The 14,384-nt window shown below is 41.4% G+C and overlaps 1 protein-coding gene across 3 annotated transcripts in view; it reads right to left on the bottom strand.

Annotated features, from left to right (window-relative positions):
- RANBP17 (RAN binding protein 17) overlaps window positions 1-14,384 on the bottom strand; it is a 1,033,051-nt gene that overhangs the window by 975,827 nt on the left and 42,840 nt on the right. The window lies entirely within an intron of this gene.

Raw genomic sequence — 14,384 nt, 5'->3', positions numbered from 1 at the left:
TGAGATTCTGTGAACCATGTCTCTGTGATAGCAACGATGTCCAGTTCTGCCTCTGTTATTAGGGCCTGCAGATCTGGGATTTTATTTCCCAAACTATGAGCATTTGTAGTCATAGCTTTCCAGGTACTCTCTTTACGGTTATTGCTTTTCCTGTACTCCTTATGAGACTTTAGTTGAGATTTGTTATTCACTTTACTCTTTCCTTTTGCAGTTGTGCCATTGATGACAGAGTTATCCATCTCAATTAGCTTTTTCTTTTGGTTATGGATCTTGAAATTCTGCATGCATTGGTTTTTTCTCTTTTCTGGTAACACATCAATGTTTTTCTCTAGAATTTCTTCAGTTAATATAGGGAGGGCTTTATGTTCTTGTTGCATTTGATACTGTGTGTGTCTCCTTGTTACAGGTCTAATTCTACCAGAGCCCACTGTGATCCTGTTTTTTAATGATTTACTTGATGAACTGATTGAGTGGGGGGGTATACGTGTTGGCTTCCCATCTGTCAAGAATGGGTGACTGTGGGACACATGTGTTATCCTGCTTGAGTCTACTGTATTTCTTTTTCTTGACTCCTGGTTATTCTTTGGTGTTGGGGAATTATTTTCTGAGTAATGCAATGTGGGTGTAATTCTTCTAATTGAAGCTAATTGAGCTTTAACCTCAGTCAGCTCCGTTTTCAAAGAAGAGAGCTGTGCACAGATCGGGCAAGCTCCAAGTCTCCAGATGCTTTCCCTCAGAATAAAGGCTCTACAACAGTTGCATTGGATAGTTCTCATATTGGTTAAGTTTTGGATTGGTATGTCCTTAGCTGTTAACTTACTAATTGATCTTGTTGCTAATGCTAATTTAGTCAGTCTATATTAGTAATCTAATCCCAGGGGTGGGAAACAAACAGTTGAACCTGGGACAAGCTGGGTAGAGTAGGACACTTTCTGGAACTTTATTAGTCCTTTAGCTATTAAATGATCCCACAGCACTTCTGTGCCAATATTAACCCAATTATTAAAGAACAGCTATACAATAATAGAAATGCAGGTATACTGGATCTTAAAAATAACAGTTTGCAAGCAACAATTACAATTATTGTATAATAACAGACATAGAGAAAGGTATAAAACACAGCAGTTCTACTGCTCAGAGAGCCCAGATATTAGTGGAGCACAGAGCAATTAATTAGATTAGAAGGAATAGTGAAGAAAACCAGCAGGTTTTTTTTTTGGTTTTTTTCTTTTTTCCCCCAGAAGAGCACCACAGAAAATTAAGAGTCTTTTTCCCCCAGAAGAGCACCACAGAAAATTAAGAGTCTTATCTGCACAGGAACAGAAGAAGTATCCTCTCTGGGGCTGCCTCAAGCAGCCCCAGAGAGGATAGATGCAGCTCCAGCACTGCTCTCTACATCAATGGAGGGGGTGGAAGATAACTAGAACCAAAAACTTACTAATAAGGGCCAAGAGAAACAGATAAGTACGAGAAAAAAAATGTGTGAAAGCTTGCTGGGCAGACTGGATGGGCCGTTTGGTCTTTCTGCCATCATTTCTATGTTTCTATGAGAAAGAATATTCTTTAAAAATGCACTCAAGTCACATGATGTGGTGAACCAGGAAGTTTGTCTCTTCCTCGGCTCCAGGTGTTACATTCCTACAATCGTCAGCAATCTACCTCCGAGCAAGACCTGAACGGCTCCCTCTTGACTACTTCTTACGATCTTATGTCGATTGTTAATTTTGTGCAGAGATCACAATCTGGTATGCCTGCAAAGCTCAGCAAGAGAAAAAGAAAAACTGCATGCCACAGATCCCAAAATGGCAGCTCTGATAGAGAACCCTGTTCACCCTCGGCCAACATGCTCGCTGACATTAAGAAAGTAGTTTGAGCAGCTCTGGATGAAAAATTAAGTGGTATCTCTCTTCAAATTACAGATCTAAAAATGACTATTTCAGAATTCAGCCCATGATTTGACCAGGCGGAAGGACGAATCTCTCTTTTAGATGACATGCTAGCATTGTCTAACAAGGTGTCTTCGTTGGAAAAAAAAAAGTTTCTGACCAAACTGGATGACCTAGAAAACAGCTCTAGAAGATCAAACTTGCGTTTCCTAGGTATCCCAGAATCTGTAGACGATAAATCATTGCGACAAAGCCTCCTAAAATGGATCCCTGAGGCGCTGCAAGGATCCCTGGAAATCAAACGGGCTCAGTGGCTGAGAGCCCACAGAGAAGCAGATATGCGCCCGAGAGTTGTTGTAGCTAAAATCATGAACTTTGCTCACAAAGAATAATGCAAGCTTCTCACAAGACCACAGACAAAGTTCCAAAATCGCACCATCCACATCGCACAAATTACTCTATGCAGGTCTCAGCGCTACGAAGAGGATTTGCGGATGACTGTTCAACACTGATAAAGACATTCGCTTTGCAGTTTCCAGCCAGAATTCGCATTTGGCATGAGGGGAAATCTCTTATCTGTAAAACCCATGAGGTAGCCAAAAACGTTCTGGAAAATTCAGACAACTGATTTGCTTTAAGCATTTCCCTTTTTACTTGACGTTTATCCTATAGGCACATCATTGTTGCCTTTTTGCTAAGGAGGTAAAATGTGTTTGGTTTCTCCTAGGCATTGGCTTCTGTGTTAAATTTTTTATCTGATACTTTTATCCTGCCGGAGAAAATTCTCACCTAAGCATTTCAACAGAATACATCTGTGCCTTTTACCAGGGGTAATGTTGGGAGTGTGGCACCTGCTCACACTGATTGATGACTCTGCTCTCAATGTCTGAGACTTTTGTTTATTTAGGTAGAGGGATCTGGAGTATTTGGGTGGGAATTAAAATAGCTGGAGAGGTAGGGCAGGGTGGGACCCAAGGGGATGCGATTCTAATGTCTGGACACTCAGAGTCGTTATTCTAGGAAGCTTTCTGGAGCTTTTATTATTTAATCACTTTTTATATGTGTCATGGCTCTACACATATAGTATGGTTTAAGCATTCTTTCACATATAATATATTTTTATGTGATATTTAAAGTCATGTTTTAATGTATTGATTGTAAAGTGCTTTGTTTTATTATGATTGTTATATTGTAAACTGCTTTGACGGTCAGTCCTCTGCCCATACTACGGTATATAAAAACCTATAAATAAATTAATTTAATTAAATAAATATATGCATTACTTTTTGCTGGTGGAGGGGCAGGCTGGTGTCCCTGTGTCATTACTAGTCTGATTTCTCTCTACCTTTTTTATGACCTATTTATTGAAGGGGGGGAGGGAGTAATGTGAGAATAGTCTCCTGGAATGTTGATGGATTTCAATTAAGAGGAAGAAAATGTTTCAATCCTTAAATAGAGCTAAAAGGTTAATATTGCCTGGCTACAGGAAACTCATCTTAATGATGTTGAAAGTCAGAAACTGAAAATAGAGAGTGGATATCAGCATGTCATTATACACCATCCAAGGGGAAAAAAGGAGGAGTAATAGTTTTAAGGCATAAAAATACGGTGTTTCAATTATTAAAAGAAATCAAAGACCTCGACTGGAGATACATCATAGTTGTGGGCAAAGCAGAGGGTAAACTTATTACTATCTGTCTGAGGATCAACGCACTGGCTCCGATCCGAAGCATCGACGCACCAGCAAAAAAGCGAAGCACCAACGCATCGACGCAAGGAGGGCAGTGCATCAAAACCACGCTCGGCCAAGCACATCATCGACGCACTCAACTCATCGACGCAAGGATAGCACCGCGTCGCATCCTCGTCCGACCGATGCACCACCGATGCAGTCGGCGCACATCTCACCTTACTGACGCGCCCAATGCAAAGCCAGCCTAAAAAACACCACTCAGATCATAAAAAACCCAGAGAGGTTTCACTTCTTCTGGTTACTGAATATGATCCAGACATCTCTACACCTCGTCTGTCAGACACTGCTTCAACATCACCTGGTGCGCTATCAAGTGTTTCTCTTACCTCCATGGGCACCCTTGCCCCTGATCGTCCTCAAACAGTGCCACCGGTTATCTCACCTACAGAAAAGGTTCCAAGCAAAAGACGTACACAGGCAGACGTACTCCGGTCTGCTCTACCGCCCATTACAGACCCACCGCCTAAGCAGTCTACATCGGGACTGGCTAACCAAGCTATGTCACAGATAACTAGTATTTTGAGCCAATTCTTACAATCTGAGCAACAATCTCGTCTGCCACCTCACCACTCTCCTCCTATGTCACCAACAGTTCGAGGACCCCCGCACTACCAGGTCCAGCACCAAAAGACCTACCAACCTCACCCATCCTCACCAGTTGAGGATATGCCAGACTCTGATTCCTCATCAAATTCATCAACGGGCTACCCAGCGGAGGTTCCCCCTGAGCCCTCCTCTCCTCCAGAGGATCTTACGTATTCTCAATTCACATAAAAGTGGGTCAGATGCTCAATGTAGAGACAAGGAGAGTCCCTGATCCAAGACAGGAGATGTTAGGTATTCTCAGGATTTTTGTTGCTCCTAATGAACCGGTGGGCGCTACCGCAACATTCCATTTTGACCACGTTGATGGAGAAGTCATGGGATACACTACTATCCATTCCTCCAGCACGCAAAATAGACCTAAAATATCGAAAGAAGGATTACCCTTCCATTCAACAGTACAGCTCCCACATTAATCAGTAGTAGTAGAATCAACAATGCAAAAGGCTCATAAATCGAGACTCCATTCTAATACACCGCTGACCAGAGATAATAAAACACTTGATGACTTTGCAAAAAAGTAATTTCAATCTGGGATGCTGGGTGCCCGTATACAAAACCACCAATTTTACATCGCGCAATATCTTTTCGAAAATTTGCACACACTGAAGCCACATCTCCAACAGGACTCCCAGGACACAAGTTTGCTTCCACAATACCACAACCTAGAGGAAGGTTTAAGACAGCGGCTATGGTCTATTTACGAAGGGTTTGATGTCTCTTCCAAAACTTTGGCTAATCCCATAGCAGCAAGACGTCTGGCATGATTCTGTTCCAGTGCAATAAGGGACAATGTTCAAGATAGGTTAGAAACCTGCCATGCCGTCCGGAAAACTTATTTGGGGATAGGTTCACTGACACAGTGACAAAGCTTAAGGAGTAGAAGACAAGAGTCCTTTCGCTCACATCCCCTCACAACCATCCACATCCCAGTGTCAATATTCTTCTTCTACTCCATATAGAAGAACCACTTTTTTTTTTTTTTAATTTATATTTTATTAATTATAACATTTATTTACAAAATGTAATAATCAAGGCATACAAGTAACTTTTTTAACCATTGGCAAATCACATTATACTCTTCACTATAGAATCGTTAAGTCCACATCAAGGGGTATGGGTGGAGATCCTAACTACTGCATAATCACTATTCTTTTGCAACCTTGACTCCTTAATCTATAAACTTCACTTTGGTGACTTGTCCTTTAAGAAGCGTTCCAAGTGAACGGGGTCGGTAAAAATAAATTTATTATTCTGATATGTGATATAACATTTGCAGGGAAATTTCAAGAAATAACTAGCTCCCATATCGAGAGCCTGTTTTTTTAAATTTAAAAATTGTTTCCCACGTGCTTGAAACATCCGGGAAAATCTGGGAAAATCTGAATTTTTTGCCCGCAAAATATGAAATCTTTAACCTGGAAATATTTTGAAAAGAATAAATCTTTATCCTTTCTAAGGGAAAAAGAGACCAACAAAGTGGCTCTTGTATGTACATTGTCCATGGAGTCCTCCAAAAAGGTGGATACTCCTGGACTATCCAATATATCTGTACCCCCCTCTGGTACTTGGAGCACTTTTCTATTAGGTAAGTAATACAATCTAGATAATACAGGAATTTTATCACTCTCAAAGGACAATATCTCCACTACATATTTATTAAATAATTCGGTAGCTGACAACAATCAAGTTTTAGGAAAGTTCAATAACCTCAAATTGAACGACCTAAGTTCATTCTCCAATATTTCTATTTGATTGTGCATAGCCAAATTATCTTTAATGAAAGTGGTATTGGTATTATACATAACATTTACTTGTGGATTCAATACTGCAAGCACTTGTTCTACTTTAGTAGCCCTGCTTTCTAGATCTTCAAATTTAGATCGTACTTGAAGAAAGAATTCATGCACTTGTGAAACAGATTTAGATAATTTTTTATCAATTTTTGCCGATAACCTCCATACATCTAGGAGGGTAACACTTTCTGGTTCTACATTGCATTCTTCACCCTCTTCAGTTATATCTGGTAGAACCATAAGACATGGAACTACTAAACATGGAGCTACCTCATTACTAACAGTTGTTCTAATTTCTTCCACTTCATTTGCCAACAACCTGTTCCCTTCTAAAGTGCTCCCAATACCCATTGGGGTCACTATTAGGGGATCATTTGTCAAACCAATACCTCCTCCTAGGGGCTGTAAGGGGGGTTGCATGGACCTGGGACTTAAGGAAACCCCCAACTGGGAATTTCCTTCTATATCGTCCCTAACCAAGGACTCACCCATATGTATTATATGGTCGTCCATGGGTCCAATTTTCTTTTGACCAGATGTTGTTGGTGAGGAGGTCCAGGTCTTAGATTTGCGTTTTCTTCCCATATTAACCTCAAGATTACAAGTAACAATCAAAAAATTGTAAAGAACAGGGAAGAAAAATATTTTTTACCAGGGGCGCGCCCCTTTGGCGCGCGGCTTTAGCTGCGCGCCGCAGAGCCCATCTTTTATGATGTCCCGGGGGTCCTGAGGATGACGTCACCAAGGGGGCATGCTCTCCGGCCGCGCCTCCCTTCTCCCTTGACAAGGAGTGAAAGTTCTTTTTTACTCACGCCGCACCAGGCACTCGTCTCTGGGTCAGCAGTAGTCTGTTCACCTCCTTTCCCCCAGAAGAACCACTTTTAAAACCTATAAACCTTACCCATACTACAAGCCTCAATCCTATCAACCATCGAGGCAACAGCCTTATCAGCACCAACCACCATACCAACGTGCCAGAGCCCCTTGTCAGCCACGTCAATAAGCTGACCCTCAACCTGCAAAAACCCAGCCAGGTTTTTAAGACTCATGCTACCATCGTCACAGACACTTCCGGTGGGGGGCAGGTTGTCCAACTTCCTTCCAGACAATAATAGAGCAAGGTTACTCTCTCCATTTCTCATCCCTCCCAACCCTCCCGTACTTGGTTCCTCAAAAACAAACATCACATGGAGGACCTATTCTACAGGAACTCAATATTCTTCTCCAGAACAAGCGCATTTAGAAATTGCCTTACCCGCAATTTCATCAAGAGTTCTAATCACAATACTTCCTAATTCCCAAGAAGTCAGAAGGCCTGCGTCCCATTTTGGACCTACATTCACTCAAACACCTCCTCAAGGAGAAATTCAAAATGACTTCTCTCAAATCCATTCTTCCATTTCTATGACCTAGGGATTGAATGTGTTCACTGGATTTGAAGGATGCATATGCTCACATACCAATGCATCCCAGCTCCTGGTGTTACCTCTGTTTCCAGGCGAACAACCAACACTTCCAATACAAGGTTCTTCCATCCGGCCTTTCCTCTGCCCCCAGGGTCTTCACCAAATGTCTGGCACCCCCTTCATCATCAGGGGTGCAAATATTTCCCTATCTAGACGATTGGCTCCTAGTAGCACCCAATCAGACTCTCCTACGAGAAGCTGCTTCGAACTATTTCTTGCCTAGACAATCTAGGTCTAATCAATTACGAAAAATCAAATCTGGAACCCACTCAAACCTTACAGTTCATAGGTGCCTACATTGACATGATTCAAGACAAGGCTTTCCTACCACACCCGAGAGCATTAGCTCTCTCCACACTGTCTTCAGTTCTACTACACAGTACAACAGTTCCAGCTCACCAAATCCTAACCATTCTAAGACACATGGCAGCATCCATTTACGTAGTTCCACATATGCATCTACATATTCGTTGCCTATAGTGGAGTCTAAAGGGTCAATGGATCCAATTTCTCCATCCATTGTCAACTCCCATAACCGTAACCAACAGTATGGAAAAGGAACAGTGTGCAAATCCAAGGCTCTCGTGCTAAACTTTCAAAAGGGAAACTTTGATAAAATGAGAAAAATTGTTAGAAAAAAACTGAAAGGAGCGGCTACAAAAGTAAAAAATGTCAAAGAGGCGTGGTCATTGTTAAAAAATACCATTCTAGAAGCACAGTCCAGATGTATTCCACACATTAAGAAAGGTGGAAAGAAGGCAAAACGATTACCGGCATGGTTAAAAGGAGAGGTGAAAGAAGCTATTTTAGCCAAAAGATCTTCATTCAAAAATTGGAAGAAGGATCCAACAGAAGAAAATAGGATAAAGCATAAACATTGGCAAGTTAAATGTAAGACATTGATAAGACAGGCTAAGAGAGAATTTGAAAAGAAGTTGGCTGTAGAGGTAAAAACTCACAGTAAAAAACCTTTTTAAATATATCTGAAGCAGAAAGCCTGTGAGGGAGTCAGTTGGACCGTTAGATGATCGAGGGGTTAAAGGGGCACTTAGAGAAGATAAGGCCATCGTGGAAAGATTAAATGATTTCTTTGCTTCGGTGTTTACTGAAGAGGATGTTGGGGAGGTACCCATAATGGAGAAGGTTTTCATGGGTAATGATTCAGATGGACTGAATCAAATCACGGTGAACCTAGAAGATGTGGTAGGCCTGATTGACAAACTGAAGAGTAGTAAATCACCTGGGCCGGATGGTATACACCCCAGAGTTCTGAAGGAACTAAAAAATGAAATTTCAGACCTATTAGTAAAACTTTGTAACTTATCATTAAAATCATCCATTGTACCTGAAGACTGGAGGATAGCAAATGTAACCCCAATATTTAAAAAGGGCTCCAGGGGCGATCCGGGAAACTACAGACCGGTTAGCCTGACTTCAGTGCCAGGAAAAATAGTGGAAAGTGTTCTAAACATCAAAATCACAGAACATATAGAAAGACATGGTTTAATGGAACAAAGTCAGCATGGCTTTACCCAGGGCAAGTCTTGCCTCACAAGTCTGCTTCACTTTTTTGAAGGAGTTAATAAACATGTGGATAAAGGTGAACCAGTAAATATAGTATACTTGGATTTTCAGAAGGCGTTTGACAAAGTTCCTCATGAGAGGCTTCTAGGAAAAGTAAAAAGTCATGGGGTAGGTGGCGATGTCCTTTCGTGGATTGCAAACTGGCTAAAAGACAGGAAACAGAGAGTAGGATTGAATGGGCAATTTTCTCAGTGGAAGGGAGTGGACAGTGGAGTGCCTCAGGGATCTGTATTGGGACCCTTACTGTTCAATATATTTATAAATGATCTGGAAAGAAATACGACGAGTGAGATAATCAAATTTGCAGATGACACAAAATTGTTCAGAGTAGTTAAATCACAAGCAGATTGTGATAAATTCCAGGAAGACCTTGTGAGACTGGAAAATTGGGCATCCAAATGGCAGATGAAATTTAATGTGGATAAGTGCAAGGTGATGCATATAGGGAAAAATAACCCATGCTATAATTACACGATGTTGGGTTCCATATTAGGTGCTACAACCCAAGAAAGAGATCTAGGTGTCATAGTGGATAACACATTGAAATCGTCGGTTCAGTGTGCTGCGGCAGTCAAAAAAGCAAACAGAATGTTGGGAATTATTAGAAAAGGAATGATGAATAAAACGGAAAATGTCATAATGCCTCTGTATCGCTCCATGGTGAGACCGCACCTTGAATACTGTGTACAATTCTGATCGCCGCATCTCAAAAAAGATATAATTGCGATGGAGAAGGTACAGAGAAGGGCTACCAAAATGATAAGGGGAATGGAACAACTCCCCTATGAGGAAAGACTAAAGAGGTTAGGACTTTTCAGCTTGGAGAAGAGACGGCTAAGGGGGGATATGATAGAGGTGTTTAAAATTATGAGAGGTCTAGAACGGGTAGATGTGAATCGGTTATTTACTCTTTCGGATAGTAGAAAGACTAGGGGGCACTCCATGAAGTTAGCATGGGGCACATTTAAAACTAATCGGAGAAAGTTCTTTTTTACTCAACGCACGATTAAACTCTGGAATTTGTTGCCAGAGAATGTGGTTCGTGCAGTTAGTATAGCTGTGTTTAAAAAAGGATTGGATAAGTTCTTGGAGGAGAAGTCCATTACCTTCTATTAAGTTCACTTAGAGAATAGCCACTGCCATTAGCAATGGTTACATGGAATAGACTTAGTTTTTGGGTACTTGCCAGGTTCTTATGGCCTGGATTGGCCACTGTTGGAAACAGGATGCTGGGCTTGATGGACCCTTGGTCTGACCCAGTATGGCATTTTCTTATGTTCTTATGAAGAAAGACCTGCAATGGTGGCTGCTCCCATCGACGCTACTAGCGGGCTCATCTCTACGACCCCTTCGTCATCACATAATACTCACCACAGACGCATCCCTCAAGGGATGTGGAGCTCACCTAGACCAATTACAAACACAGGGTCCATGGACCACATACGAACGCACATTGCACATAAACCTTCTGGAACTCAAAGTGGTCAGAAACGCCCTTCGAGCCTTCGAAAAATCCCTACGGGAAAAAATAGTAATGATTCACACAACCAACCAAGTTACAATGTTCTACATGACAAAGAAGGAGGGTCCTGTTCTTGGAACCTCTGCAAGGAAGCAGTTCAGATACTGGAGTGGGCTCACCACAGATCCATCTCTCTTCAAGCAACTTATCTGCCCGGGATCAACAATTCCAGAGCAGACAAACTCAGCAGAATATTTCATCCCCACGAATGGGAACTAGATCGAAATGTTGCACAACACATTCTCCATTTAGGGCCTTCCATCGACCTCATCACGACTGAAAGCAACAGGAAACTGGAGAACGTCTGCTCGGTTTACCTGAGCCCACTCAGACTCACTCCAGACGATTTCCTCATAAGTTGGTCTCACAACCTACTGTTTGCATTCCCTCCGATACCACTCATCTCTCGCATGATCCAAAGATGCATCGAAGACCAGGCGGATCTGATCCTAAATCACGCCAACATGGCCAAGATAACCATGGTACAGCTACCTACTACACCTTGTCAATCTGCAACTCAATTGCCCTGGGCAGCAGCCCTCAACTTCCTACCCAGGACAGCGGATCACTACTACATCCTCTTCGCTCCTCCCTGCACCTCACAGTATGGAGACTGAAAGGCTTGTGTACTACAAACAGTGCACCTATTCACCCAACAGACTCTCATAACTATTTCTTTCGTTCAATCAGAACACTTAAGGACGTCCAGTGACAAAGAGAACTTTATCTACTTGGATATCCAACTGTATACAGTTTTGCTATCATAAACGATTGCAAAAGCTATCTACGACTCCAAAGGCACATCAAGTGCGTGCGATGGCGGCTTCAGTTGCCCACCTCCATGAAGTACCTCTCATCAACATCTGTAAAGCGGCAACGTGGTCATTGCTACATACTTTCACATCCCATTACTGTTTTAGACAAACAAGCTGCGGATGATGCACTCATGGGACGGACTATCCTACAGAAGAGCACATGTTAAGAACATAAGAAATTGCTATGCTGGGTCAGACCAAGGGTCCATCAAGCCCAGCATCCTGTTTCCAACAGAGGCCAAACCAGGCCACAAGAACCTGGCAATTACCCAAACACTAAGAAGATCCCTTGCTACTGATGCAATTAATAGCAGTGGCTATTCCCTAAGTAAACTTGATTAATAGCCGTTAATGGACTTCTCCTCCAAGAACTTATCCAAACCTTTTTTGAACCCAGCTACACTATCTGCACTAACCACATCCTCTGGCAACAAATTCCAGAGCTTTATTGTGCGTTGAGTGAAAAAGAATTTTCTCCGATTAGTCTTAAATGTGCTACTTGCTAACTTCATGGAGTGTCCCCTAGTCCTTCTATTATTCGAAAGTGTAAATAACCAAGTCACATCTACTCGTTCAAGACCTCTCATTATGTTAAAAGACCTTTATCATATCCCCCCTCAGCCGTCTCTTCTCCAAGCTGAACAGCCCTAACCTCTTCAGCCTTTCCTCATAGCTGTTCCATCTCCTTTATCATTTTGGTTGCCCTTCTCTATACCTTCTCCATCGCAACTATATCTTTTTCTGAGATGCGGCGACCAGAATTGTACACAGTATTCAAGGTGCAATCTCACCATGGAGCAATATAGAGGCATTATGACATTTTCCCTTCCTAATAATTCCTAACATTCTGTTTGCTTTTTTGACTGCTGCAGCACACTGAGCCGATGAGGTTTTATGCTGGTCTGCTTGAGGATCCTGAGTTTACATATTTTAGATTCAATTGCATGGCAGATACTCACTTCCTTGCCTTGGCAATCGGGTCGGTTTGTTCCTGAGATTGCCCTTGTTCGTGTATCTTGCTTGCTTGTCCCTAGTGTCGTTCCAGGATCCTTCTGTTCCAGTTCTGTTCCTGCTTCCTATCCTGCTTGTGCCTACGTCAGTCTGTTCGTCTCCCTGGTCTTACTCCGGACTGACTTACTGGTAAAGACCTCAGCTTGTTCCTGACCTGCCTGCCGCCTGCCTAAGACCTCAGCTGACCTCCGGCATCTGACCCTTGCTTTGTTGACCACTCCTCGGACTGACCTCTGCCTGCCTGACCTTGTCCATTGATTCTGGCTCTGCATTGGGACTAGAGTATACAGTTTTTGGTGTGATTTTTTTTTCTTTTGCACTGTTTTTGTGGGTTTTTATGGATGGTTATTATGTAGGTGGGTTCCACACATTCTTATGTAATTTCTGGTCAGTTTTCAGCTCTTTTTCTTCCTTCCTACAGCTTTCTTACTTTGTGTCCATCTTTGTAATTGGGTGTAAATAGGATTCCTGCAGCCTTTTACATTTAAACACAAGAAGGTATTATTACATATTAAGCATTTTCACCCTGATATATTTACAAGAAATTAATTTAAATTTAAAAGAATCCACTAAGCTGTCAGGTCAAGGCACTCACAGTAGCTTTAGAAAAAAGGATTTTCTAGCGTGTAGCCAGATGGACTCAGGACCAGTGGGTATTGTGCTCTTTTGCTAGCAGTTGGGAGACTGAGTCAGACTTCAAAGCTGAAGTCACTCTAGATATACCCCTGCAGTAACCCCAGCTCTTCAGTATTCTCTTCGAAAAGTCATTGTGGATATATCTTTACTTAAATAACTTGATTAAACCTTGATTGAACTGGTTCAACTAATTTCCAAACTGGAGATTGCCAGGGCAGCCGTGGGCCGGATGCTGAATCCATCTGTCTACACTAAAGAAAACAAAATTATCAGGTAAATAATTTCTCCATTTCCTAGCATGTAGCCAAATGGACTCAGGACCAATGGGATGTACAAAAGCTACTCCCGGACAGGGCGGGAGGCTGCCCATGGCTGCAAAACGTTAGCCATAATTATTTGAAGGGAGATCTCAGATTCTTTGCATGGCATCATTTTAGACAAGACAGGATGAAGTAGGATCCATCTTGGCCCCATGCTAGAACTGTTGAATTGCCATAATCCTGGGAGTATCACACTCCAATTGGAATCAATTGATGCTACCAGAATTACCAAAAGTTGTAAAATTTTAAGAAAATTATGACGAGAAGCAGTGGAATCAGGCAGCCATCTTGAAGCTGTTCACCAGCACCCCAATTATGAGTGTTTTAAGGGTGTATCATGATTACATTATCAAAAACGTAATTGGACTATGATGCTGTCACTGGTTTTTTTTTTGTCTCCTTTTCTGTATGCACCATATACAAAAAAGGAGACCAAAAAAGAAACAGTGAAAGCATCATAATCCAATCATGTTTATGATAATAATTTATTTATTATTTATTTATTATTTTTATTATACCGAGTTTCATGATAGGCATCACATCAACCCGGTTTACAAATAACAATGTGTGTAAAGTATAGCGTAACGTAATAAATATTTCCAATACAACTGTGAACTTTAAATACAGAGAATCAATTAAAAGGTGTGAGAAAGTTACAATAAAACAGGGAAAATAAACTTGGAACTGGAAGAGGGGAGAGGTTAAACAATGCAATATTTACATTTCATACAATTAAGTAATAGTGTAGCAGAGTAAATAAATAAGCCTATTTGAATGAATGTGACGGTACATAAATATGAGCGGTAATATAAATAACCAAGAGAATAAATATGACACAGTAATGCATGGTGATGATATGATAAAAACTCAAAAGGTAATACTGAGTGTAAGTTTGTGATAAGTGGATTCTTATTTGGATCCAGATATTACATAGGAGTTTGTGTTGATGAGTGTGTTTTATTCATTTATGTTTTATTTATTTATGTAATCAT

The sequence above is a fragment of the Rhinatrema bivittatum genome, chromosome 18 (assembly GCF_901001135.1).
Source record: "Rhinatrema bivittatum chromosome 18, aRhiBiv1.1, whole genome shotgun sequence".
Taxonomy (NCBI): domain Eukaryota; kingdom Metazoa; phylum Chordata; class Amphibia; order Gymnophiona; family Rhinatrematidae; genus Rhinatrema; species Rhinatrema bivittatum.
This window is presented reverse-complemented; position numbering and strand designations above follow the sequence as displayed.